At 40.1% G+C, this 26,745-nt stretch overlaps 1 protein-coding gene across 1 annotated transcript in view; it reads right to left on the bottom strand.

Moving 5' to 3' along the window:
- The window catches only part of KLF12 (KLF transcription factor 12), a 708,032-nt gene that overhangs the window by 644,600 nt on the left and 36,687 nt on the right, over positions 1-26,745 (bottom strand). Inside the window, exon 2 of the mRNA XM_070471576.1 lies at positions 10,488-10,565. The gene's annotated coding sequence lies outside the window, so the exon portion shown is untranslated. The remainder of the gene's footprint in view (positions 1-10,487; positions 10,566-26,745) is intronic.

Raw genomic sequence — 26,745 nt, 5'->3', positions numbered from 1 at the left:
CATATTTTTAATTTCTAAAGTGGGAATAATAATATGAAAAAGCTACAAAGATTATGATGTAATGGATGTAAATAATTTTGCACCATGAATAGCAAATATTTGATCCTTCAGAAAATGTCAACTCTTGTATTTCTACTGCATAGTAAGTGCTTTAAAGGCTGGGCATCTCTCTCTATATGTGTGTCTCTCTTACACACACACACACTCAGACACAGACACATCCTAATACAAAAAATGTTTGCTGAAAAGAGATCATAGAGCTGGGCCCTGATAAATGGTTAGTAAATGAGTCTGGACCATGAGGTTTCTCAGGGATTTCTCCCCACAGCTTGGGCCTGGGGTGGGTTTAGGTGGGAGTTGGGGTAGAGAAGGAGGAGTTTGAATATGGTAGGTGAGAGTTAGAAAAAACAACAAGCTTTCTTATTTTTAAGATTTGCTTTTCATGAACCATAATTATATTTGGAAAAAATATGGAACCTGAAAGTGCTGATAAATTTTTTGCTTTAATATTACATAGAAAATACTTAGATTTATTTGCTGCTATCCTTTTGAGGAGTACTTGACTGGGAAATTCTTTATGGGTTCCCTGGAGAATTTTTTTGGATATGAATATCATAAAGAGGAGATTCTGCAATTATTCCCTGATTGTTTTGGTGGAGTCAGTAGATACTTTCTGAAAGTTCGTCATTCTTGAGGCATCACTGGGAGAGTCTCTCTGAGGCTGGAGAAGGGGCAGGGTGGTTGTTCCGCCCAGTGAGGTCAAAGTCTCTCTTTGGTAATCATGTCAGTTAATGGTCTCCAACTTTTTAACCATAACAGCCTTGCTGGAACTACTTGATCTGGGTCTCAGTAATGAGACATATTTGAGACATATTAATGACATATGTCTGAGGTACTGAGATAAGTTTGGAGAAAAAGAGTGGGAGGTAATGCAAAAGATAGTGAGACCCAAGTGAATATAAAACCAAAATGACAAATAGATACACCAAACTTCCAGTTATAAAATAAATAAGTCCTGGAAACATAATGTATAGCATGATGGTACTAATGAACAATACTGTATTGTATAATTGAAAGTCGCTAAGAGAGTAGGTCTTTAAAGTCCTCATCACAAAAAAGAGAAGAAAATTTTAACTATGTGTAGTGACGGATGTTATTGTGGTGATCATTTTGCAATATAAAGAAATATGAATCATTATGTTGCATGCGTGCTCAGTCACTTCAGGTGTGTTAACTCTTTGGTGACCCTACAGACTAGCCTGCCAGGCTCCTCTGTCAGTGGGATACTCTAGGCAAGAATACTGAGTGTGTTGCCATGCCCTCCTCCAGGGGATCTTCCTAACCCAGGGATAGAACTCATGTCTGCATGCATCTCCTACATTGCAGGTGGATTCTTTACCCACTAACCCCCCTGGGAAGCCCATTATGTTGTATACCTGAAACTATACATTGTTATAGACCAGTCATCTCTCAAGAAAATAGATGAGTAAATAAATGCATCTGTGAAGGAAACCATGCTTTGAGAGAGAATGTTGACTAGCTCGGGGCAGGATTAGCCTGTCAAAAAATGAGTCTGATGAAGACAAGGAATTTTAAAATCACAGAGCTCTGTGCCTGGAAAAAGGAGGAGATCTGTTTTCTTTGTGCTTTAGATAGTAAGAAATTTCAATGACAGAAATGTCAAACTATTCCACAGAGATCTGAAAATCATGGACAGGGATGTCTGCGAGGTCACGAGTAGATGGGATGCAGACAAGAACCGGCAGGTGAAAAAATAAAAATAAAAAAGAACCAGCAAGTGAAAAGCAGGAGGTACCAGAAGGGAACTGGGCAGGACTTAGGAGGGATGGGAAGCTGGGGGTGGGAGTATGGAAAAAGAGAAAGATTAGAACCATCAGAGACCACTAAAAGAAGTGCTGAAGAATGCCACAGAGAAGAGATGAGGGCAAAGCAGACCAGAGCTGGCTTCCCAGAGAAGGAGCTTAAGCCCTTTTCTGAGAGCAGGAACTCCGGTGACTCAATTACTGTGTATGTCTCTCAGGCTCTCATTATGCCTAACACACCAGGGACTGATGATCTTATTACATCAAACTTCAGAAAATATCAAGACTGCAATAAAAATGAACCCAGCATTGCTGGGTTTTATGTTTTTCTTCTCACCATTATGTGCATTAGTCACTACGCTGAAAGAGCAGTGAGAAGATGTGCCAAAAGTGATAGAGAAAACATGTCAACATTCAAAGAATAATTAATGAAAAGTGTTGCTGTTTTAATACCACCAATGAAAGTTGATCCCAGCCTTACCCAGTTCTTCCCAACAGTACCCAGAATCTCTGTCTCCTGGATATAGCCATACCTGCTTTCTACACTGATAATGCCTTAGGTACAAGTCTGAGGAATGTTTCTTCACTATAGACCTCAGCCTGGCATCTGATCTCTCTAGATAAATTACCTAAGTATCCAAGTGTTCACTAAACTGAGGTTTTCCTTGTAATCTTCATCTTTGACATTCTAATTTTTGCTTTTTGTAGTGTGGGTTTTTACTTTCCGGAACTTCATTGTAACTGGGTCCCTGCCCGAAACCACAGTCTGCTTGGCTAAGTTCCTAATGCATTGCTCCCTACTTCCTGCCTCCTTCTCCTTGGAGATTAAAATTCTTCTATCCTCTCCCATCTTCCTACTCTCCCCTGCCAGGTGAGAAAGGTCCAGCTCCTGACTTTCTGGCTGGTGTTCAGAATCAGGTTCCTGATTTCCCACCTTGAGGAAGATACTCTCAAGAAAAACCACACACTGCAAACTTGAACTCAAGGGCTGGGTAGAGTTATTCTTCCTGGCCCAGAGTTCTAAATAAGTTGAAAGCATGAGTCATATTCCTGCTGGAATCGATTTATTCTAGCATAGAATTAGAAATTTCTAGTCTCAATTATTCCTATTCATAATTTTCATTTTTAACACTCTTTGCATCCATAGCTTTTATTATATCACTTATATATTGAATCTAAAAAAAATGCAAAAAACTAACAAAGATAACAAAAAGAAGCAGATTCACAAATATAGAGAACAAACTAGTAGTTACAGTGGGAGAGTGAAAAGGGGAAGGACAATTTAGAGATGGGGGATTAAGAGTCATAAACTCTTAATTACAAAATAAGCTACAAAGATACAAAACACAGGGAATATGGCTAATATTTTTTATAAATTTATTTTTTAATTGAAGGATAATTGCTTTACAGAATTTTGTTGTTTTCTGTCAAACCTCACATGACTCCATAACTATAAATGGAGTGTAACCTATAAATTGTGTATCACTATATTGTATACCTATAACATATAATATTGTATATCGAGCATATTTCAATTTAAAAGACTGTTGGGATCCATCTGTCATCTGTGCATCATCATCATCTATCCAGAGAAATATCTGTGCTTTTAGAGTGTGATTAGAGATCAACCTTTGTGATTAGACATTTTTTTCTAAGTAACATTAATCTAAAACCACATTCAAAAACTATAGTCTTACAAAACCTTCCCGGAGTCACCTGAGATGCTTGTTAAAGTGCAAGAATCTGTGTTTGGGCTGAGAAGTAGTATTACTGACAAGACTGCTACCCCAACCCCCATCACTCTTAGGCACATTATATTTCCTGAACTCTGCAGATGAAGAAGTCATAAACCATAGAGCATCGCACCAGAGAAAGGAGTATTTTGAAGTGGGATTAGTGGGCGGAAGGTGTAAACATGTGTCTGGGAACCACCTCAAATCCTTCGTGGCTATTAAAGTTATGAGTGAGCAAAAATGGAAAGATGTAAATAAGTGAACTTGTAAAAATATCTTTAAGTAGCTGCCTATCAGTTTATTTTTCCTCTTAATAGGAAATGAATGCTTTATCCTATCCATTCTTCAAAGAGATTAAATCTCTTTCCCATTAAAACTTGCCAGCCTCTTAGAGCCCACAGAGCTATCTGTCTTCTAGAATAACAAAGCTTTTTCGAATTTACCAGTCATTCCCAATGTTCCATAGAAAACTGGCGCTTAAACTGTCCCCACCACTGTAGAAAAAGATTGACATGTTTCTGAAAATTCAGATTCATAAATTAGGGAAATAGTACCAATTATGTATTCACTATTTAAGCTCCATGACTTGTTATAGATTATGCTTAGCCTTGCATTAATAAACTTAACTTTTTAAAAATCAGGGTTTCTGAAACTTACTTGAACAAACAGTCTTTTTCAAAAGCATAACATTTATCTACATTTCTCTCTTTGTCATTTATATGCTTTATGTTTGCAGATTAATCATTTGGAGCCTTGAACTATCTCCTATAATTATTGTTCATCCTTTTATGCATTTGTAACTAAAGTATTTCTGATCAGTTTATGTATGTGTCATGCATGACTGTGTGTTTGGTGTATTTTATTGAGTGAATTGTCCTGTTTACATGTACTGGTACGGCAAGCAAAGTTTTTCTCCATGGGAGTGGACTTTGCTGGTGCTGTTAGATAGGATGAGGCAGGTTCCAAGACAGAAAATGAAAACTGAGATGCAGGCTTTAGTTAAATAGAGAGGGAACTCCATTCACTCTGGGTCTTGCTATCTTTTAGGGGTTTTAAATGATCGTTACTATTTTGATCATGATAATACTTGCCATGTATTGTGCACTTAAGCTGGGCAGTGTGCTAAGTACTTGCTATTTCTTCTGATTCCAAAAACAACCCGATGAAGAAGGCATTATTAATGCTATCGTCCAAAAGATAGCAGATAGCTACTGGTTTCAATCTACGCAGGTGTGTAGGCAAATTGGGATTTGAACTCATATCTGTGAGACTTCAAAGCCCATGATCACCATCATTCTGCTCATAGTCTGCTAAATCTAGAAGTCCTTGCGGGTGATCCCAAGGCAGTGAAGTTTGAAGGCAGCCTCTTCCAGATGAAATGAGGGTAAGAGCAGCCAAGAGGAGACGCTCAAGTGGAGATAAATACATACATGTCCTAGGGCCCATGATCTTGTGTCATGGTGCGTGCGTTTATTTTGTCTTTTGTTTTCCTTTAACTGCTAATTAACTACATTTAAATATATAGGCTTGGGACTTTCCTGGTGGTCCAGTGGCTAAGACTCTGAGATCCCAATGCAGGGGGCCCAGGTTTGATCCCTGGTCAGGGAACTAGATCCCATATGCCAAAGAAGACCCTGAGTGCCGCCACAAAGATCAAAGAGCCTGCCTGCCCCCACTAAGACCTGGCGCAGGCAAATAAATATATATTTTTAAAATAAATCAATATACAGGCTTTACTTCAGATATTCTATGAGTAATCAAACAAAAGGTAAGATGGCCAAGACTAGGCAATCAAGCTAAATGGAGAATAAGTTTCCCCATTCAGAATGCAGGAACTGGATTGTTTGCCAGAGGAGAGGAACACCAGGAGAAATTAGTCTATCAAGATGATTACGTTAATATCTAGAACTTATTTTTAGAAATACAGTATTTTTTAAAAGCACATCTTCTGTAACAAATATCTAGTAAACTACTTTAAGGAAGGGACACTTTTTATTATCCCTTTAAAATATCCATAATGCTTAGCATGGTAACTTGTTCCAAGTAGGTGCTCCATAAATACAGGTTAATAAGAGAGAATGAAACTTTTTCCAAGTTAAATGGAATGGTGTTTGGGCACAAAGGAAAAAAAAAAACTTCACTTGGTGCATTGAGAGTTCTAAAGTATAAGTTTGAGATTAATAATGAGAATTATCATAGTTTTTGAAATATATTCATTTGCTTAAGGTATGAAGACTAGCTGAGTTTTTAATTGCTTATCAATTTTTTGACATCTAAATTTTACATTGTATCATTTAGTAGCAGGTTACTCATCAGAGTTTCCTTTGACTTTCAATTGCATGATATAGTGAGATTCCAAACAGACATAATTTCAGGAAGGTGTTTGATCAAATTATTTCTGACCTCAGAAGAACATCCACAGAGCAGTTGTATGTAGCTTCTATTTTATCTAATGGTTTCTATTTAATTAAAATTGTGTCCCTAGTCTAGAAAGTATTTTCTAAGAAACAGTTTCATTAATGCCATTTGCAGCAACAAGGATGGACAGGGATTATCACACTAAGTGAAGTAAATCAGAAAGAGAAAGACAAGTACCATATGATATAACTTATATGTAGAATCTAAAATATGCCACAAATGAACCTATCTATGAAACAGAAACAGACTCACAAAGAGAATAGACTCATGGTTGCAAGGGGAAGGCACAGTAGGGGAAGGAAGGATTGGGAGCCTGGGGTTGGCAGATGGAAACTAGTATATATAGAATCGAAAAGCAACAAAGTCCTAGTGTATAGCACAGGGAACTACATTCAACACCCTGTGATAAACCACACTGGAAAAGAACATGAAAAAGAGTATATATATATATATATATATATATATATATATGTATATGTATAATCAAATCACTTTGTTCAGCAAAAATAAATGCAGCATTGTAAATTAATTATACTTCAATAAGATTAAAAAACACAAAAGTACAATGCAAAAAAACTGAAGAAAAAGTCTTTTTTTTCCTAAAAAAGACTGTTATATATATATATGTATATACAGGAAAAGGAGCTCTATCCAGTGACTGCTGCTGCATGTTGAGGAGAAACATGTATTTCCATAAATTTCAAATAAAGTTTTCATAGGTTCCAATCTAATGTCACCATCTACTGAGAAGTTATGGCAGAAAGCTAAGAAGAACTAAAGAGCCTCTTGATGAAAGTGAAAGAGGAGAGAGAAAAAGCTGGCTTAAAACTCAACATTCAGAAAACTAAGATCATGGCATCCGGTCCAATCACTTCATGACAAATAGATGGGGAAACAATGGAAACAGTGACAGACTTTACTATTTTGGACTCCAAAATCACTGCAGATGGTGACTGCAGTCATGAAATTAAAAGACGCTTGCTTCTTGGAAGAAAAGCTATGACCAAACTAGACAGCATATTAAAAAGCAGAGAACATCTAGCTTTGACTACGTCTGTCTAGTCATGGCTATGGTTTTTCCAGTAGTCTTGTATGAACGTGAGAGTTGGACTGTAAGAAAGCTGAACACCAAAGAATTGATGCTTTTGAACTGAGACATCAGAGAAGACTCTTGAGAGTCCCTTAGACTGCAAGGAGATCCAACCTGTCCATCCTAGAGGAAATCAGTCCTGAATATTCATTGGAAGGACTGATGCTGAAACCAAAACTCCAATACTTGGGCCACCAGATGCGAAGAACTGACTCACTAGAAGAGACCCTGATGCTGGGAAAGATTCAAGGTGGGAGGAGAAGGGGAAGACAGAGGATGAGATGGTTGGATGGCATCACTGACCCGATGGACATGAGTTTGAGCAAGCTCAGGGAGTTGGTGATATACAGGGAAGCCTGGCATGCTGCAGTCCATGGGGTTGCAGAGTCGAACATGACTGAGTGACTGAACTGAATTGAACTGAACTGAGAAGTTACCAAGTTCATGCCAAGAAATAAAAAAATGAACAGTTTCAATTTAAGGTACACTTGGCTCAAGTCTCTGATAATGACTAACACTGGAATCAGCATGGCCCAGTGGCTAAAAACAAGAAGAAAAATAAACAAAACAAAACAAAAATAACCCCTCTGAACATATGACTTAAATAAAGATGTCTGGACTCTAGTCCAAGATTTGTCAATGCCTTGCTTCATGGTTTTGGGTCCTGTACATCACAAAGGAAGAGGACGAAACTTGCCCTTCTCATCTTTTTGTGACGATGGAGAGATGAGGACCAATGTGGATTTGGGTGAGACTATATTAAAGATCACTGCAGTAAAACAATCCTACTGAAATAACCAACAAGGGCCACTCAACCCAATGGGTAAATCACAGTGGGTGGGATCAGAAGGCCTTTAGTTGCTGGTTGAAATGGAGGAGAGCCAGTGCGTCTGCTCATTGGTGGAGGTGGGATGGGGGACGGGGAGGTAGGTTTATCAGCATGAAGCTTCTCTCTCATCAGTGGAAAATTCTGAGTAGTGCTTTTCTCTAAGGTATTCCTAATTGCTGCCATACTGTTTTGGAAATGGTCTAGGAATTACAAAGAGACTCACTGACATTCAGCAGTCTCAATTTTCATCACATGTAAAATTTTATGTGTGCATGTTCAGTTGCTACAGTCGTGTCCGATTCTTTGTGACCCAATGGACCACAGCCCTCCAGGCTCCCCTGTCCAGGGATTCTTCAGGCAAGAATACTGGAGTGGGTTGCCTCACCCTTCTCCAGGGGATTGTCCCCACCCAGGTATCAAACCAGCATCTCCTGCATTGCAGGTGGATTCTTTACAGCTGAGCCTCTGGGGAAGCCCTTTAAATTTTATATTACATGTGAAAAGGAAGAATGAGGATTAAAACTGCTATTGGTGTCACTGGACACATATTTTTATATATAATTATTGGTGATCAATCTTCACTTTCTGGGGCATTGCATTTGCTATTTCTTGATCCTTTCTCTATTCAAGCCACTAGTCCATGAGGCGCCGAGCAACAGAGAAAAAAAAAGAGTGAAAGGTTTGGATTTTGGGATTTTCAAAAGGTAAGGTCAAGATACAAGGCAAAATCTGAAAGAAGTTTTAATCAGTCAGGGTTAGTTTCCCAATTAGAGAGTCTAGACAGGGGAAGGCGTGTGGCCCAGGGGAGGTAAGAGCATAGAGCTTGGCTTGTTCCCTGGAAATCCTCCTGCTTCTGTCCTCCTTGGCCAGAGGCCCGGGACCTGAAGAGGTTGGAAACCTGAGACAGAGCAGAGTCTGTGCCACCTTCGCTGAGGAGGGCTGGGGGAAGCAGCGTGGCTCTGGAGCCCAAGAAACCTCACAAGCAGTGTTCAGGGAGGGTGGACCTGCGTCAGCGCCCTAGGCTCCCACGCTCTCCGTGTATTTCCATACATTTCAAATAAAGTTTTCTTAGGTTCCAATCTAATGTCATCATCAACTGAGAAGTTACCCAGTTCATGTCAAGAAATGAAGAATGAAGAGCTTCAAGTTTAAGGTACACTTGGCTCAAGTCTCTGATAATGACTAACACTGGAATCAGTATGGCCCGGTGGCTAAAAACAAGTAAAATAAATGAAATAAAACAAAAACAATTCCAAACATATGACTTAAATAAACCGTGGTGTGAGGAAGGCAGACCACTTTTCCTTGTAGCCCAGAGTGATGCAAATGTGTGCAGGATGCTGGCAGGTCTCATGTGAGTATGAGGCAGATGTAGGAAAATGTGTGGATCAATAAGTAAGATCCAAATCAGAGTCCCTTGGACTGCAAGGAGATCAAATCAGTCCATCCTAAAGGAAATCAACCCTGAATAATCACTGAGGACTGATACTGAAGTTGAAGCTCCAATTCTTTGGCCGTCTAATGCGAAGAACTGACTCATTGGAAAAGACCCTGATACTGGGAAAGGTTGGAAGCAGGAGGAGAAGGGGATGGCAGAGGATGAGATGGTTGGATGGCATCACTTTTTTAAGAGTTTGAGCAAGCTCTAGGTTTGGTGATGGACAGGGAAACCTGGTGTGCTGCAGCCCATGGGGTTGCAAAGAGTCAGACACGACTGAGTGACTAAGCAACAGAAACAAATCTTACCAGCCCCTCCATTTGCAGTGATGCTCAGGTACTCTGTCAGATCAACCCCCACCCCCCCGCCCCCCGCTCTCCATAATGGCCTCTAGAAACTTAGATGCAACCCTGGCAGAAGGTCATAATTGGATGGAAATTAAGTTTTGTCACCTGGGAGACTGTGAGTTTGTTACGGAAATCAATTCTAGTTACAGGTTAATAAAGATGATATACTTGGAGGTCTTGTTTTGTAGACCCAAGTTAGTTTCCACAAAGTGACTGTATTGACAGCCACTGACACTCCAGGGCGGCACTGGTTCCTTGGTTGCCTTTTTCTAGATGCGTTCTGCTTGATCCCACTCTTCCCTTTTGGATTTTCATTTCTGAGCGCTGGTGGGGGGTGTTCTGATTAGTAACTAACAGCTACTCTCTGTTTCAGTTGAACAGTCTGGTTTGTATTAAATAACCAAGGTCACTTAGACACATATCTTATCATTACCTGAGGGTACTGAACTGCTGTTTTTACACATTAACTTGTATTATCTTTCAGTTCAGGGGGAAATAAAAACATATGTGGCAAAAGGAGAAGTTTTAGAATTTTATGAGTTATCATTTTTCTGTCTAAAGTCTGCTCTTTTATGAGCACTAAGAGCAACTGCCTTCTGTTTGTCTAGTCTGTTACCGTATGTATGCTAAAACAACAGTTTCCTCTTATGTTTGACGGTTTCCCCTTCACTCCCCCAACTGGCAGACTACTGTGGGGTTGCATGCACTCAACGGAACGACAAAAACTAGGTCTTATTTGCAGGCCTCCACTCACCAACTGTTTGACTTTGTCAAAGTCATTTCTCTTCTTTGCACCTCATCTGCCTTACCTGTAGGAGGGCTGCAGCTAAGTGTCTTTTAGTTGCTTATTAATGCAGAGATGTCCTGGTTCCATGGGTACTTGTTCTCTGTGGGATGGTAACCAAAACAAACTGAGATCAGTAGCTGGGACACAATTAGGGAAGGCATTAAATATTATACTGCATTATATTACAATACTTTGGTTGATTTGTGTAAGTGAAAGACCTTGTCTCTTTGTCCCTGTTAGCACTAGTGATCTGCAACTCTGGATCTGGATAAACAGTGCAATTTAGAAGATCTGTCTTTGTTACTAGGAGAATATGGAGTTGGCTACAGGTTATAGGGATGGGCAAGTAATTCATAAGTGGTGGTTGCTCAATCCGTAAGTCCTGTCCAACTGCATTGTGACCCCATAGACTGTACCCCACCAGGCTCCTCTGTCCATGGAGATTCTCCAGGCAAGAATAGTGGAGTGGGTTGCCAATTCCTTCTACAAGGGATCTTCCTGACCCAGGGATTGAGCCCACATCTCCTGCATCAAAGGTCGAATTCCTTGCCACTGAGCCACCAAGGAAGCCCAATTCATGGATTAGATACCCAATAAGGGATCGTCTCTTTATCACCATGTCCAAACACTCCTTCTTCTTTCTCAACTTCCCCAAGAACTAATTGCTCACTTTGAGCTCCCCATAAGTGGGCCATGAGATGAGGATTTCATGGAAGTAGTTTACTTGGAGGTGATCCCAGGAAGATTGATAGGAGAGTAGAGGAGTAACATGGAGAAGAGAAGAAAGACATTTGATGTGCCATCCTGCTGGGATGTTTGGAAGGTGGAGAACCTGCATCAGAGTTTCCCTCTCTGCTGGGATGAGAGAACCAGGGTATTGATATATTGTATTTCTGTTTTGTCTTGCTTATAAGCCTGAACTCCTCCAGAAGTCCTGCTTGCTCCCTGGATAGGCCAGGGCACCTCCCTTGGCCAGAGAAAGCCTGAGGGTGGAGAGTCACAGATGCTTGTGTAGGAGGCAGGTGGTGAGTGTGGAGACAGGACTGGTGATGCCAATGTGATTTGGGCAGGGCATCAATGGCCTCTGCTGTGCCCCCCTCATCCAGACAAGAAGACTCCTCTTGCTCCAAAGATTCACCTTCTAGCCTCTAATTCTCCTTATTCTCATTTAGTTTATATTTATAGTCTAGAACATCTCCTTAGATATTGAGTGTTCTGCTGACTTTCCTCATCTCTATGCAACCTCATTTCACGCTACTCCTCAGCTTTCCTTCCATGATCAAGCCAGTCTACACACGTGATTTTGCCTTTCATTCTTTGTTAAGCTGTTCTTTCCACTTGGAATGTGTTCATCAATGGTTTACATGAATCTGTGTCCTTTCCAGTACACAGAAAGTTTTTTACAAAGAACATAGCTAATGCTTTATAATTCTTTTCAGATTGATTTACATACCATCTCAGGGGTTCTCTCTTTCCAAAGGCCTCTGCAATAAATCGTTTGGTCAATACCCTCTCAGCCCTTGTATTCTACTTCTCCCCTTTATCTATCTAACATAATTCATCTTTTTAGTGTGGTGGTGATGGTTTAGTCGCTAAGTTACGTCCAGCTCTTGCAACCCCATGGACTGTAGCCTGCCAGGCTCCTCTGTTCATGGGATTCTCCAGGCAAGAATACTGGAATGGGTTGCCATTTCCTTCTCCAGGGGATCTTCCCGACCCAGGAATCGAACCCAGGTCTCCTGCATTGCAATTTAAAAATTTAAATTTTTAAATTCTTTACTGACTGAGCCACCAGGGAAGCCCATCATTAATTCAAGGAAGTCTTTCTGGTGCCCCGTGATTAGATTAGATTTCCATATTGCCTGCTCCCAGGTAATTCCATGCTTGTTCTTTGTAATCGATTCTTTCTGTTCACCACCGGCCTTCCAGAGTTTGCTTCAAAGGCCATGAGACCAGGTACCACGGTTTTACTGCATTCCTAAAATCAGACCTAGCGACTGGCACATAGTAGGCATGGATTAAAATTTGCTAAATCACTGTATGAAGAAACTAGTCCACTTGGGGCTGATTCACATGGTAAAGAAGAATTGATTTGACTTCTGGGTGTTTTCCTCATGAATTTATAAATCTATTATAAATCTAAAGTGGAGATTATTTCTCTTGTATTCCCTCTGGAGTGCTCTATGCAATGCACTTCATACAGTAGGAGCTTAATATGTTTGTAAATAAATTAACTTGATGACTCCAAGGCCCCACACTGCATGTTTCGGTAAGAGCTAACTTGGCCCACCAAAGGCATGCTGCTCTCCCCAGGTGAAGTACAGCAGCAATTCAACTAGAGTAAATTAATTGCAGGAGAGAGTCTGAGTAATAAAATCGGGTTTCAAATGGAGAAACAGTGAAGAAATATATCCTGTGATTAGGAAGGATAATGAAGTTACTGAAAATAGACACTGATTCTGAATGTGCAGGGAATGCTTGGGAAGATAAAAATATTGGGATATGTGTGCCAATTGGTCTTAATAAGACACACTAAGAAAAATAAATTAGTCTAAGGAACAGAAACAAGCACAAGATTTGCAGTCATTAATTCTGTAAAAAAAAAAAATAGGGGATGGGAGCAAAGCAAACTAAATTTTTGAAAATGCAAAACATGTTGATCAGTTTAAATCAATATACATTAAAATAACAATAAATAATAATAATAAATAAGAGACTCAGATGTATAGAATAGACTTGTGGACTCTGGGAGAAGGCGAGGGTGGGATGTTTCAAGAGAACAGCATCGAAACATGTATATTATCTAGGGTGAAACAGATCACCAGCCCAGGTTGGGTGCATGAGACAAGGGCTCGGGCCTGGTGCACTGGGAAGACCCAGAGGGATCGGGTGGAGAGGGAGGTGGGAGTGGGGACTGGGATGGGGAATACATGTAAATCCATGGCTAATTCATTTCAATGTATGACAAAAACCACTGCAATGATGTAAAGTAATTAGCCTCCAACTAATAAAAATAAATGGAAAAAAAAAATAACAGAGACACTTTTGAAAAGATCTAGTGTTTAACAGAATAATCTCAGTAATCACTATCAAAGAAAATTACTCTTAAATGTGCTATGTTTTCTTGGTAAGATAATACAATTAGAGAATAGAACAGAAGAACACTATCTTTGTACCTATATTATTTTATCTGCCTATGGACTCAATTTCTTTAATAAATATATATGTAGATATTTACTCAGCAGAGCATAAATTAAAAAAAAATCAAAATAAAAAGTACTTTGGCTTAAGCATTCAATGTAGTATGATAGAAGAGTTCATTTGCTTCTACTAGATTGGGTAGAAACCTGCTAGCCTTTTTGGAATATTATCCGAATTAAAAAAAGATAATAAAGGAAATCATAAAGGGGTAAAATATCATGTAGGAGGCTGTATATAAGTCTCCATCTTTAAATAACACGCAAATGTTTTCTATTAATAAATACATGTATTTGTACTTTTGGGCAATCAAAGCCTTGACTTATATGGAATCTGTTTCCAGGAGTAGATTATTGCATTAAGCCTCTGAAAAAAAAGAAATCTGGGGCTTTTACCTGTCATAATCAGGCTAAAATTAGTGAAAGTGCAGTCTTTGTCAGTGATAGAAAGGTGAGAGAGATCATGGTGAGCAGCGGTGAAACAGTTTCTTCTCCCGCAATCACTTGGAATCACGCGCACATTGAAAATACGGCATTGGGTGTCAACCTGTTGCTATTACATAACAGCATGAAGGAATTCAAGTGGGAGTGGGAATGACTACTTTTTCTTTCCTTTTTTTTTTTTAAAAGAGAATTACAAGATTAAATATGAAACTCAAGTCACCAACTTAAATCCAGGAGACTCTACTTGATCATCCTGGTAGGATCTTTTGACCCTAACAGCTGCAAAGCTAAGGTACCCAACAAACAAAGGAAGAGGCTGACCATGGATTGTTAACACATTATTTACTATGCCCTCTCTCCAGGTATCTTCTGGGAAAGGTTAAAGTATTTAATGAAACAGAGTAAGTCCCAGAACATTGAAATAAAAACCATGGGAGGGTTTGAAGGACTTGGATAATCCACAAACCCCAAATATTTTAAGCTTCTCCTGCTAGTGGATGCAACCCAAGTAGCATGGAAATTCTTTTCTTAGTCTTAGTGAGCTAGTCCTCCCTTTCTTGATTGAGTCTGTTCTCCTCGGGTCCTCAGCCTCTTTTCCATAATGTTTATCTCACATTGATAACTAGAGTTGTTATCTGAATACTCAATTATGTTGTTTACCATAGTCATATATTTATACAATAAAATAAGTATATTTAGCAATTTATGTTATAACATACAAAGGAGAGACTAACTCCCAAACATGTTGAAGATGCTAAAGAGTGAAAAACTATAGTTTTACATTAAACTTATTTGTATTAAAACATATGTGCAATTATCTGAATTCATTGCGAAGGCAAATTAATTTTAATTCCTAGGTAGGTTGACTGACAGAAAGTTGTACTGAATGGTGATTTCGCTACAGAAGATTAAGATGCCATTCATGATTTGCTGTAATATATAGACGGGAATCAACAAACTAGATTTATGATATGAATCCTATGTACTTTCTGTGCTTCCTAAATAGGCACAGAAAAAGCCTTGAGAAATACTTTGAAGAGGGAACCACCGGCATCATTTAAAAGTGTAATTGTGCATATATACTATCAGGTACAAGATAGACAGCTGATGAGAAGTTTCTGTGTAGCACAGGGAGACCAGCTTGATGTTTCGAGATGACCTGGAGGGATGGGATGCAGGGAAGGGAGCGAGGTTATGGAGGGAGGGATGTATGTATAATTATGGCTGGTTTGCACTGTTTTAGGGCAGAAACTCAACACGGTAAAGATTTTTTAAAATATTTAAATAAAAAATGGAAAAATGAAATGAACTCTATGCCAGTATAAAATAAAAATTAAATTAAAAAACATGATTGTGGCTTTCCGTGTAGATCAAGGATTTTATTGGGAGACACTAATATTGAACTGATCTGCCTGTTTACAATGGAGATGGGAAGATCCTATGGTGGAGGTGGGCAGGTGCAGAAGCCAAGTCAGGCACTTAACCTCCAGAGACTAGATGGTTGTGCTTTATCTAATAGAGACACAAGGGATTTGACATTGGTTTATTGATCATTGGGTCTATGGAAATGTATAGGCCACTCACAAATTTCCTAACAAATTTGCATTAAAAAATCCACGTCTCTTCATAGAGCTCACCAAAAGGGAGACAGTCATTATCTCTATTTCTAGACCTGCGGTCATTTTATGGTGTAAGTACACTCTGAGGAAAGGAATATAAGTAGACCTTTCACCCTGTTTTGGGATAATGGATCCAAAATAGCACATTCCTGGCAAGGAAAATTGGCACTGTGGTTCAATGATCAGAGTGGAAGCTTTTGGTGGTCAGGTGATGAATAGAGTCTTGAGCCAAGTACACCACACAGTGGGCACAGTGGGACCTGAAGACACATCCTCTTATTTCCCCTCCATTTCCTGAGTGTATGCTGGGGGAAACTACCAGGCAATGGCCTGATATTGACATTGGCATCCTGACTCAAAGTGAGTTATTATGAGAGGAAGGACCTATGATGATGGAAGCCCTAGATCTCACCTTCCTCACTAAAAGGGTAAACCAAGAGCAAAAAGCACATCCCTGTGGAAACCCAGAGATTAGCGCTACTACCCATGACTAGAAACACAGGGAGTGGTCATTTCTATCACAGCCCCATTTAACTCTCCAATTAGGCTGATGGGGAAGACAAATGGGTCTTGGAGAATGAGAGGGGATTATCATAAACTTAATTAGGGGAGGCTTCCAAGTGCAGCTGCTGTTCCAGACGTTTTTCCCTTACTAACTCAGATCAGTCCTGCCCCTGGCAGTCATTCCAGGCTGAAGTGCAACCAGTTCTATCAGGCAGCCCATGGGATCCCGCAGATCCATGAGGCCTGAGCTGTCTGTAGCAGATTGGGGTGCTTTATGGAGCCCCAGAAGTCAACTCAGGGGCAAGACTCATAGTATCGTTCTTGAAATATAAGCTATGGCTTCTTCAGCAAGTAACTGTTCCTATTTTGAGAAATACCTCTTGAATTGCTACTGGACCTCAGCAGAACCTCAAAGCCCAATTCTGTGAACTGAGCTTCCCATTATGAACTGGTCATTAGCTTATCTACCAAATCATGAAGTGAGACATACCCAGCAGTAGTCCATCAAGTGGAATATACATTCAGGCTCACATCTATATAAGGAATGGACTCACACCAATGTTGAATGGATAAGCTGAATTGTACAAGGAGGGTGTTTCTCCTCCCCGTAGATATCTTCCTGTTCTACCGCTTTCCCTCTCTATACCATGGGAATGACCTCATGGAGGTGTTCCCATGACTAATTAGTAGCTTGAAAAGCCATATACACATTTCTTCCTGGTGTTCTGGAACCAATATTAGGTGGATCTAATTCTACCATACTGCATCATTTATTACAGTTGTTTTTCTAAAGAGGGGGGATACATGCTTTTGAACTGTGGTGCTGGGGAAGACTTTTGAGAGTCCCTTGGACAGCAAGGAAATCTAACCAGTCAATCCTAAAGGAAATCAACCCTGAATTTTCATTGGAAGGACTGATGTTGAAGCTCCAATACTTCGGCCACCTGATGCGAAGAGCTGACTCATTGGAGAGGACACTGATGCTGGAAAAGATTGAGGGTAGGAGGAGAAGGGGGTGACAGAGGATGAGATGATTGGGTGGAATTACAGACTCAATGGATATGAGTTTGAGCAAACTCCAGGGGATAGTGAAGGACAGGGAAGCCTGGCATGCTGCAATCCGCGGGGTTGCAAAGAGTCAGACATGACATCCTCTAATTTGCCTAGAAATAGTCATGGATTGAGTTAAGTAATAACTCAAACTAATAGTGGTTAGTAGTGTGAGCAGGCAGTTAGGAGTTTGAGGGTAATAAGACTGTTTTGCTAGAGGTATGTAGATAAACCTTTTGGGATGGCTCCAGGTGGGAAAATATTAGTATGCCATTTAAATGGTTATCAAGAATCTCTAAAAGGTCAGAATAGATAAGATGGTATACTCTCTAAATGTCAGTCAGCTCCTCTCCTTCTGACTAGTGCTGACTTAGTGGTCTCATAAGTGATGTAGCAATGGTGATAGTGATGGGATTTATTATAGTGGGTTCAACGTTGCCCTCCTCAAATATATCCTTGTCCTAACCCCAGAACCTGTGAATGTGATTGTTTTGAGAAAGGGTCTTTGCAGATGTTATTAAGTTAAGGATCTTGAGATGAGATAACCCTGAATATCTGAGTGGATCCTAAATCCAATGACAAGCGTCCTTAGGAAGGAGAGGAGAGAACACACAGACACAGAGAAGGCCGGGTGAATAGAGAGGCAGAGATGGGGGTTATGTAGCCATAAACCAGGGGACACCTGAAGTGACAAGAGGTGAGGGAAGGAATAGGACCAACTGACACCCTGCTTTCTAAGTTCTGGCCTCTGAACCATGAGAGATGACCCACCAAGTTTGTGGTTTTAATTTAGTATGGCATTTATAGAAATGAATGTGCCAAACATTGGGACTTCTCTATATAATGCTTCTTTTACCATCATCATTGCTGAGGGCTCAATTTTCCAGTAGAATTTGTTCACCCTGAACAAAGCACTGAAGACCTGGGTGGAAGTCCTGGCAGGTTGTTACTTTGGACAATTTCCAACAAACATTCAGTATATAGATTTGCTTTTCCTGCCTGTTGCTTTCCTTCTGAAAGCACCATTGATTGTGGACTTAATATATAATCTTTTTCCTTCATCAGAAGATTATGTTCAACATTTCTCTGGCCACACACTCGGTTTTCAGTGAGTAAAATCAGGCAGTGTGCTGCTGCTCATGGGATTATTGGTTTTATTGTACAGCTATCATCTGAAAGCAGCTGACTTGTAGAATGCTTGCATGGCCTATGGAAGACTCCCTATGAGTCCCAGATGAGTGACCGTGTGTGTGAGACTGGAGCGCCTTTTCAGGAGAACCTTGGGGACCTGAAAAGAACTGTGGGGACCCTTTTAACTCATAGATGGAATAGATGAGTCTGGGTAAGAGTGGATGGTGTTTGGTGTTATTAAGATTACACCTCATAATCTACTCCAGAAAACTGTGCTAACTTCCAAGGCCTCTGGCTTCAAGGATTTGGTAAACAAGGGAAAAATGTACCTACAAGGCATCATAACAAGGGTTCTTTTGAGTTGGAACTGGAGACTATCACTGGTCTTCTCTGTGAGTTGAATGTATGGAAAAGAGGGATTATGGGGCTGTCTGGATGATTAATTCTGACACCAAAGGAAAAATGGGATTATTACTTCACAATGGAGGCAGAAAACAATGTGGACAGAGCCAGCCAAGCTGAGAATAGGGCTGGAGATCTTTGTATAGTCATTTCTAGATGTAAAAAAAAAAAAAAAAAATAAAAAAAAATAAAGGCAAGTTCAATCTTATATAGTAGGACCATCTAAGACCCAGGGCTCTTAGGAATAAAGGTTTGAAGTATTCTGGGGCAAAGTTATTCAACCAGCTTTTGCACTGGCTGCTGGCAAAGAGAACATGCAGTAGGTAGTGGAAAAGGCCTATTTGTCTTCATGATTTTGAATAAACAGGGACTGTAGTCCCTTGTATATGATCTTACTTGCTCTTTTGCTCCATATATACACATATATATGACTATATATTTTATATACATTATATGTATATTACATATGTATATAATTAACTAATGTAACTCATTTCCTGCTCATTTGCACTCACTATTATATATAGGGAATACCTAATCCAGAAGCTGAACAATATTTATATGGAATATTTCTGTGGGATGGAGGCAAAACTAGAGAAGGAAGGGATGCCACCCAAAGATCTGAGACTTGTAGTTGGATTTGTATATAATAGGACTTTGAATGTTCTCCATGTTGTAAGAGTAAAAGAGTGTGTTTCAATTATACAAGAGATAGTATTTTACAGAAGTAGATTTTGGGGAGAAGAAGGATGTATATGGATGCTAAGTAGTGGAAACAGTGGAATATAGGGGTAACTTTCATATTTTTGCTGCCCAAGTTCCCAAGCTCCTCAGTTGGGGAAAATCTCCATTATTTGAAGATTCAAAGTAAGGTTTATATACTTCCACGTTAGAAGCTCACACGGGATAAATATTCCTTTTCTCTGCAAGCTAGGGTGTGTGCACACAACCTAAACTTGGATTGTGAAAGACTCATGTCGAAGAGCTTTGAAACTAGAAGTGAGGCAAAGGAGCTACGATATCCATTCATTTTGAGAATGTCATTGGTGCTATGGGGTCTAGTGTGGATGATGCTGTTTGTGGCAATGTTGGTGAATTCCAGGCAAGTCTTGACTGTGATCCTGGTTCCTGCTGATTTACTGAAGAAAATTTCCTGATTTTCTTCAATGTTGTATAACACAAAATTTGGCTGGGCTATGTCCTGGCTACTAGCAGGGAACTTCTAAATCCCTGAACTTCCTGAGTGATCGAGTGTCTTTGTTATTCATGGTTGGTCTTTCAGATCACATCTAGTAGTTTATACTAACAAGGAAAGTGATGGCAGACTCTTGGATAGTTTCACTAATGAGATAGACCAGGCTCTCAGACCACAAAGACCAACCATGAGATTAGAGATTTAGTGCTTTGAGCTATGTGGTATCCACCTGACCTTCACAGATGCTGGGGAGCTGAAGATTTAGTTCAATCACATAAGCAATGATGTAACTAATCACACCTATGGAAGGAAGCCTCAATAAAAACCCTGGACACTCAAATTCTAGTAAACTTCCTTGGTTGGTAACCATACAGCTATGTGCTAGGAGTGTGAAATATCCTAAGGACATGAAAGCTTTGTGTTTTGGATCTTCCCAGATTCCATATATTAAACATCTGTGCATTCAACTGGTCTTGATTTGTATTTAAATTAAAATAAAATTGAATTTGTAAGTAGTATGACACTTCACTGAGGCTTCCTCAGTGACTCAGTGGAAAAGAATCCACCTGCAATGCAGGAGCTGCAGGAGGCACAGATTTGATCCCTGGGTTGGGAAGATCCCCTGGAGGAGGGCATGGCTACCCACTCCAGTATTCTTGCCTGGAGAATCCCCATGGACAGAGGAGCCTGGCAGGCTACAGTCCATGGGGTTGCAAAGAGCCAGACACACCAGAAGTGACTTACCATGCATGCACACATAACACTTTCCTGAGTTCTGTTCATTATTCCAGTGAATTATCTAACCTGAGGGAATAGGGGAAACCTGAATTTGTAGCTAGTTGGGGAGAAGGAAGCCTGAGAACCTTGGAGCTTGTGAAGAGAGGGGATTCTTGTAGAAGGCAGTGCTCTTAAACATGAAATTTGGCCTCAGTCCAGCTTCTTAAGATCAGAATGCATTGCATTCAGCTTTCTTGTCAATTCTGTATGCCGCCCTCTTTGGGGTGGTTCTGAGACCAGTTTCCAGGACGTGTTAGGAGGGGGCTTCCCCACACTGAAAACAAACAATTCTTAGCTCACAGCAGAGTATCTAGAACTCAACTTGATTCCGATCCTATCAGTAGCTACCCTGAGAAGGCATCAGATAGCACAGATTAAGGGTTCAGTCCTCTCTGCTCTCCATGCCCATCCCCCACCTCACTTCACCTGCCAATGGCAAGTCCAGTTGTTACCTGTGTTTTTAACCAACTGGCTACAAATCAGAAGTTCCCTCCACTTTCTCCTTGGGTTAGTAAGGTTCATTTGCTAGACTGGCCTGTCACAGAACTCAGAGACTTACTGTCTTACTGGTTTATTCTGAAAGGATTTAACTCAGGAAGAATGAAGTGAACAAGAAGCTCAGGGCAAGATACGAGGAAAGGGCTGGGAGCTTCCATAATCTCTGGGTGTACCACTCTCTCCAACCCCCAAACCCTCGTACTTTTTGTTTTTTATGGAATTTTCATTACATAGGTGGGGCTTCCCTGGTGACTTGCCCGATAAAGAATCTGCCTGCAACGCAGGAGATCTAGATTTCAATCCCTGGGTTGGGAAGATCCCCTGGAGAAGGGAATGGCTACCCACTCCATTGTTCTTTCCTGGAGAATGCCATGGACACAGGAACCTGGTGGGCTACGGTCCACCAGGTCACAAAGAGTAGGACACGATTGAGCAACTACCACTAACACACACACATTACACAGGCATGAGTGTTTGAATCCTCTGACACTAGGGATTGACTCATTCTCCAGAGGCTGGGGGGTGGGGCTGAGAGTTTGAATCCTTTAATTCTCATGCCAAACATTTGAATCCTCTGACACTAGGGATTGACTCATTCTCCAGAGGCTGGGAGGTGGGGCTGAGAGTTTGAATCCTTTAATTCTCTTGGCAAACAGCACCCATCTTTAGGTGTGGTCCAAAAATCACCTCATTAGCATGACATAAGACATCTTTATGACTCTCATCACTTAGGAAATTCCAAAGGTTTTGGGAGCTGTGATCCAGGAAACTTGAATGAAGACCAAATATATATGGATAATATATTTTGGTCATCTGATGATTAAATATGTATTTCATATAAGTCACACTATTGCACACCTGCTATAATTCCAATAAATTCCTATTTTTCTTACATAAGTTAGAGTACCTTTCCATTGTTTGCAATCAATCATTGTTTGAAAGGTTGAAGTAGTGATAGAGGAGAACTACTAAAGCTTTCATAGGAACTGAGGGTATGCTTTAGACATTGGTCTGAAGACTCTAAGCAGTCCATTTTCTTTTCTTCTCTGAGCAAACTTATAAACAATAGACAGTAAAAAAGCCAAAAATAGTAGGCACATTTTGCATTTTCACATCACAGAAAATAGACATTTGTGAAGCAGAAACACCTTTTAAGAAAAAATAATGAACTGCATTTATAATAATTATTTAACTTTTGCTCCAAAGAAGAGTCAATTTCTCAATGATGAACATTGTTTCCTGAAATATCTCTCTTTGTTAGTTTAAAATTTTATATCAAACTTTTTACCAACTATATCAGTTAAGGATGTGTTAGACTGTTGGCTATAGGAAACTAAAAGAGAGTGGCATAAAACATAGAGGTTAATTTTTCTCTTATGTGAAAAAAGTCTGGTAGTAGGCAGGCTAAGCCTGGTATACACAATGTCATTCAAAGACCTAGTCCCCTTCTAACTTTCCCCCAGAATATATGCTCCTTTTCTCATTATTATAAGATGACTCTTGTCCCTATGGGCATGGCAACCAGCCTTTCGGACAGAAAGAATGGTAAAAGGCAAGGGGCAAAGAACTCATGTCAGTGTAGGCAGCTCCTTTAAAAAAACTTTTCTGGAATGCCCTCTGATGAGTTCCATTTACATCTTATTGGCCAGAACTGTGTCCCTTGACAAGCCTAGCTAAAGGGAGTCTGGGATTGTAGTTTATTTTTGTGCTGCTTATATTGGCATCACAAATAAAAATCAGGGTCATAAAGAAAATTGAAGTATTCTTTTCTTTACCTTCTATGGGCTGTTTATAATTATTTGCATCTAATAAATTCCTATCTAACCTGGGATTTATTTTACATGTCCACCAATTTAATAGCTGATTAATAGATGGATACTCAATTCAGGATTTGTTTAATGGCTAAATCTTCATGTTGGATAACATTAAGACTTTCTCTATATTCCTTTGATGGAACCAACTGTTAGTCACTCTTTCGAATTGCCGCTGAAGAACAAATTGGGAGGGCAGTGTAGGAAACCTTAAAAATAATTGTGTGGATTGAGAACTTGCACTGCTACTCTGTCAAACTGAAGTAGTATAAGTTGTAAGCAAGGTAGTTGTCCTATTAAAGTATTTGAGAAGGAAATATCTCTTCACAGGATGGCCTGAAGGTAAGATTGCAGAGGTTTAGGTATGAAGCTCTGGAAAGGAAGATCAGGTTCAGGGGTTCACACCGACCTAGGAAGGAACATAGACAGAGCATTTAGAGAATGCTGGAGTAGAGAGCTGGAAGAAATATCCCTGAATATTTATATCCAATTGGGAAGCAGAATAAAGGATATTTTGAAAAATTCAGTGATAAATACTTAGAATGAAGGTGTGTATCCAGAAGGGAGAGTGAACGATTCAGGAATCTTGTCAGGTTGAATTCAGGTAATTTGAGAAGCAAAATCATGCTGATGGCAAGAGAGGGGTCTGATTTGTTGGCAGAAAAAAATTGATATGCCAGGTACCTAGATTTCTGAGCAAGAAAAACCAGGTGTGGCCAAGGAATAAAGGTAAAAGTGAGTTTTTAAAAGGATAGTGTGTGAAGTGTTAGTCGCTCAATCATGTCAGACTCTTTGCGACCCCATGGACTGCAGCCCACCAGGCTCCTCTGTCCATGGAATTCTACAGGCAAGAATACTGGAGTGGGTAGCTATTTCCTTGCTGGAAAGGTTAGGATGTAGGGAAGGAAGACATATTGCTTTAAAATAAATGAAACAATTGAGTAAAATGAGCTGGGGAAACCACAAATTCAGTATTCTTTTTCCTTTTGGAAGAGGTGTATTCTACTAGTATACTTTCAAATAGTGCCCATTTTAGTTTTTTTCTTTCTCGCCTGGAAAAATCTAAAGAGAAATAATCATTAGGTGGTCATTACAGAATTCGGGATTTTGTGGCACAGAGCTATGATGCAACTGGTGAAATGATGTCAGGATGTTTGTTTGAAAAATGAGACTATTTGGCGTTTATTAAATATGAACACATGATTCTTTAAGTTACAAATAATACAGTGATATCCCCTGTTTTTCCATATAAGCAATTTATATTCCTTTCTTCTTAGGCTCATTCTTTTCCCCTTGGTGAATGTATCTGTACTGCTTAAAAAATGATTTGATTTGACTTAATGTCAATCTACTCCTGTAACAGTTTTGATATGCAGCTTTTCTGTTGAGTATTCAGTTCGGTTCAGTTCAGTCACTCAGTCGTGTCCAACTTCTTGTGACCCCATGAACCGCAGCACGCCAGGCCTCCCTGTCCATCACCAACTCCCGGAGTCCACCCAAACCCATGTCCATTGAGTCGGTGATGCCATCCAACCATCTCATCCTCTATCATCCCCTTCTCCTCCTGCCCTCAATCTTTCCCAGCATCAGGGTCTGTTCCAATGAGTCAGCTCTTCGCATCAGGTAGCCAAATTATTGGAGTTTCAGCTTCAGCATCAGTCCTTCCAATGAACACCCAGGACTGATCTCCTTTAGGATGGACTGGTTGGATCTCCTTGTAGTCCAAGGGACTCTCAAGAGTCTTCTCCAACAACACAGTTCAAAAGCATCAATTCTTTGGTGCTCAGCTTCCTTTATAGTCCAACTCTGACATCCATACATGACCACTGGAAAAACCATAACCTTGACTAGACGGACCTTTGTTGGCAAAGTAATGTCTCCGCTTTTTAATATGCTGTCTAGGTTGGTCATAACTCCTTCCAAGGAGTAAGCGCTTTTTAATTTAATGGCTGCAATCACCATCTGCAGTGATTTTGGAGCCCAGAAAAATAAAGTCAGCCACTGTTTCCACTGTCTCCCCATCGATTTCCCATGAAGTGATGGGACAGGATGCCATGATCTTTGTTTTCTGAATGTTGAGCTTTAAGCCAACTTTTTCCACTCTCCTCTTTCACTTTCACCAAGAGGCTCTTTAGTTCTTCTTCACGTTATGCCATAAGGGTGGTGTCACCTGCATATCTGAGGTTATTGATATTTCTCCTGGAAATCTTGATTCCAGCTTGTGCTTCCCCCAGCCCAGGATTTCTCATGATGTACTCTGCACATAAGTTAAATAAACAGGGTGACAATATATAGCCTTGATGTACTCCTTTTCCTATTTGGAACCAGTCTGTTGTTTCATGTCCAGTTCTAACTGTTGCTTCCTGACCTGCATACAGGTTTCTCAAGAGGCAGGTCAGGTGGTCTGGTATTCCCATCTCTTGAAGAATTTTCCACAGTTTATTGTGATCCACACAGTCAAAGGCTTTGGCATAGTCAATAAAGCAGAAATAGATATTTTTCTGGAACTCTCTTGCTTTTTCGATGATCTAGCAGGTGTTGGCAGTTTGCTCTCTTGTTCCTCTGCCTTTTCTAAACCAGCTTGAACATCTGGAAGTTCACAGTTCACATATTGCTGAAGCCTGGCTTGGAGAATTTTAAGCATTACTTTACTAGCTTGTGAGATGAGTGCAATTGTGTGGTAGTTTGAGCATTATTTGGCATTGCCTTTCTTTGGGATTGGAATGAAAATGGACCTTTTCCAGTCCTGTGGCCACTGCTGAGTTTTCCAAATTTGCTGGCATCTTGAGTGCAGCACTTTCACAGCATCATCTTTTAGGATTTGAAATAGCTCAACTGAAATTCCATCACCTCCACTAGCTTTGTTCGTAGTGATGCTTCCTAAGGCCCGCTTGACTTTGCATTCCAGGATGTCTGGCTCTAGGTGAGTGATCACACCATCGTGATTATCTGGGTTGTGAAGTTCTTTTTTGTACAGTTCTTCTGTGCATTCTTGCCACCTCTTCTTAATATCTTCTGCTTCTGTTAGGTCCCTACCATTGCTGTCCTTTATTGAGCCCATCTTGGCATGAAATGTTCCCTTGGTATCTCTAATTTTCTTGAAGAGATCTCTAGTCTTTCCCATTCTGTTGTTTTCCTCTATTTCTTTGCATTGATTGCTAAGGAAGGCTTTCTTGTCTCTCCTTGCTATTCTTTGGAACTCTGATTTCAAATGGGAATATCTTTCCTTTTCTCCTTTGCTTTTCACTTCCTTTCTTTTCACAGCTATTTGTAAGGCCTCCTCAGACAGCCAGTTTGCTTTTTTGCATTTCTTTTTCTTGGGGATGGTCTTGATTCTTGTCTCCTGTACAATGTCACGAACCTCTGTCCATAGTTCGTCATGCACTCTGTCTATCAGATCTAGTCCCTTAAATCTATTTCTCACTTACAGTGTATAGTCATAAGGGATTTGATTTAGGTCATACCTGAATGGTCTAGTGGTTATCTCTACCTTCTTCAGTTTCAGTCTGAATTTGGCAATAAGGAGTTCATGATCTGAGCCACAGTCAGCTCCTGGTCTTGTTTTTGCTGACTGTATAGAGCTTCTCCATCTTTGCCTGCAAAGAATATAATCAATCTGATTTTGGTGTCGACCATCTGGTGATGTCCATGT

Source organism: Odocoileus virginianus, chromosome 8, assembly GCF_023699985.2.
Source record: "Odocoileus virginianus isolate 20LAN1187 ecotype Illinois chromosome 8, Ovbor_1.2, whole genome shotgun sequence".
Taxonomy (NCBI): Eukaryota; Metazoa; Chordata; class Mammalia; order Artiodactyla; family Cervidae; genus Odocoileus; species Odocoileus virginianus.
Note: the sequence above shows the minus strand (reverse complement) of the source record. Positions and strands in the feature narration are given on the sequence as shown.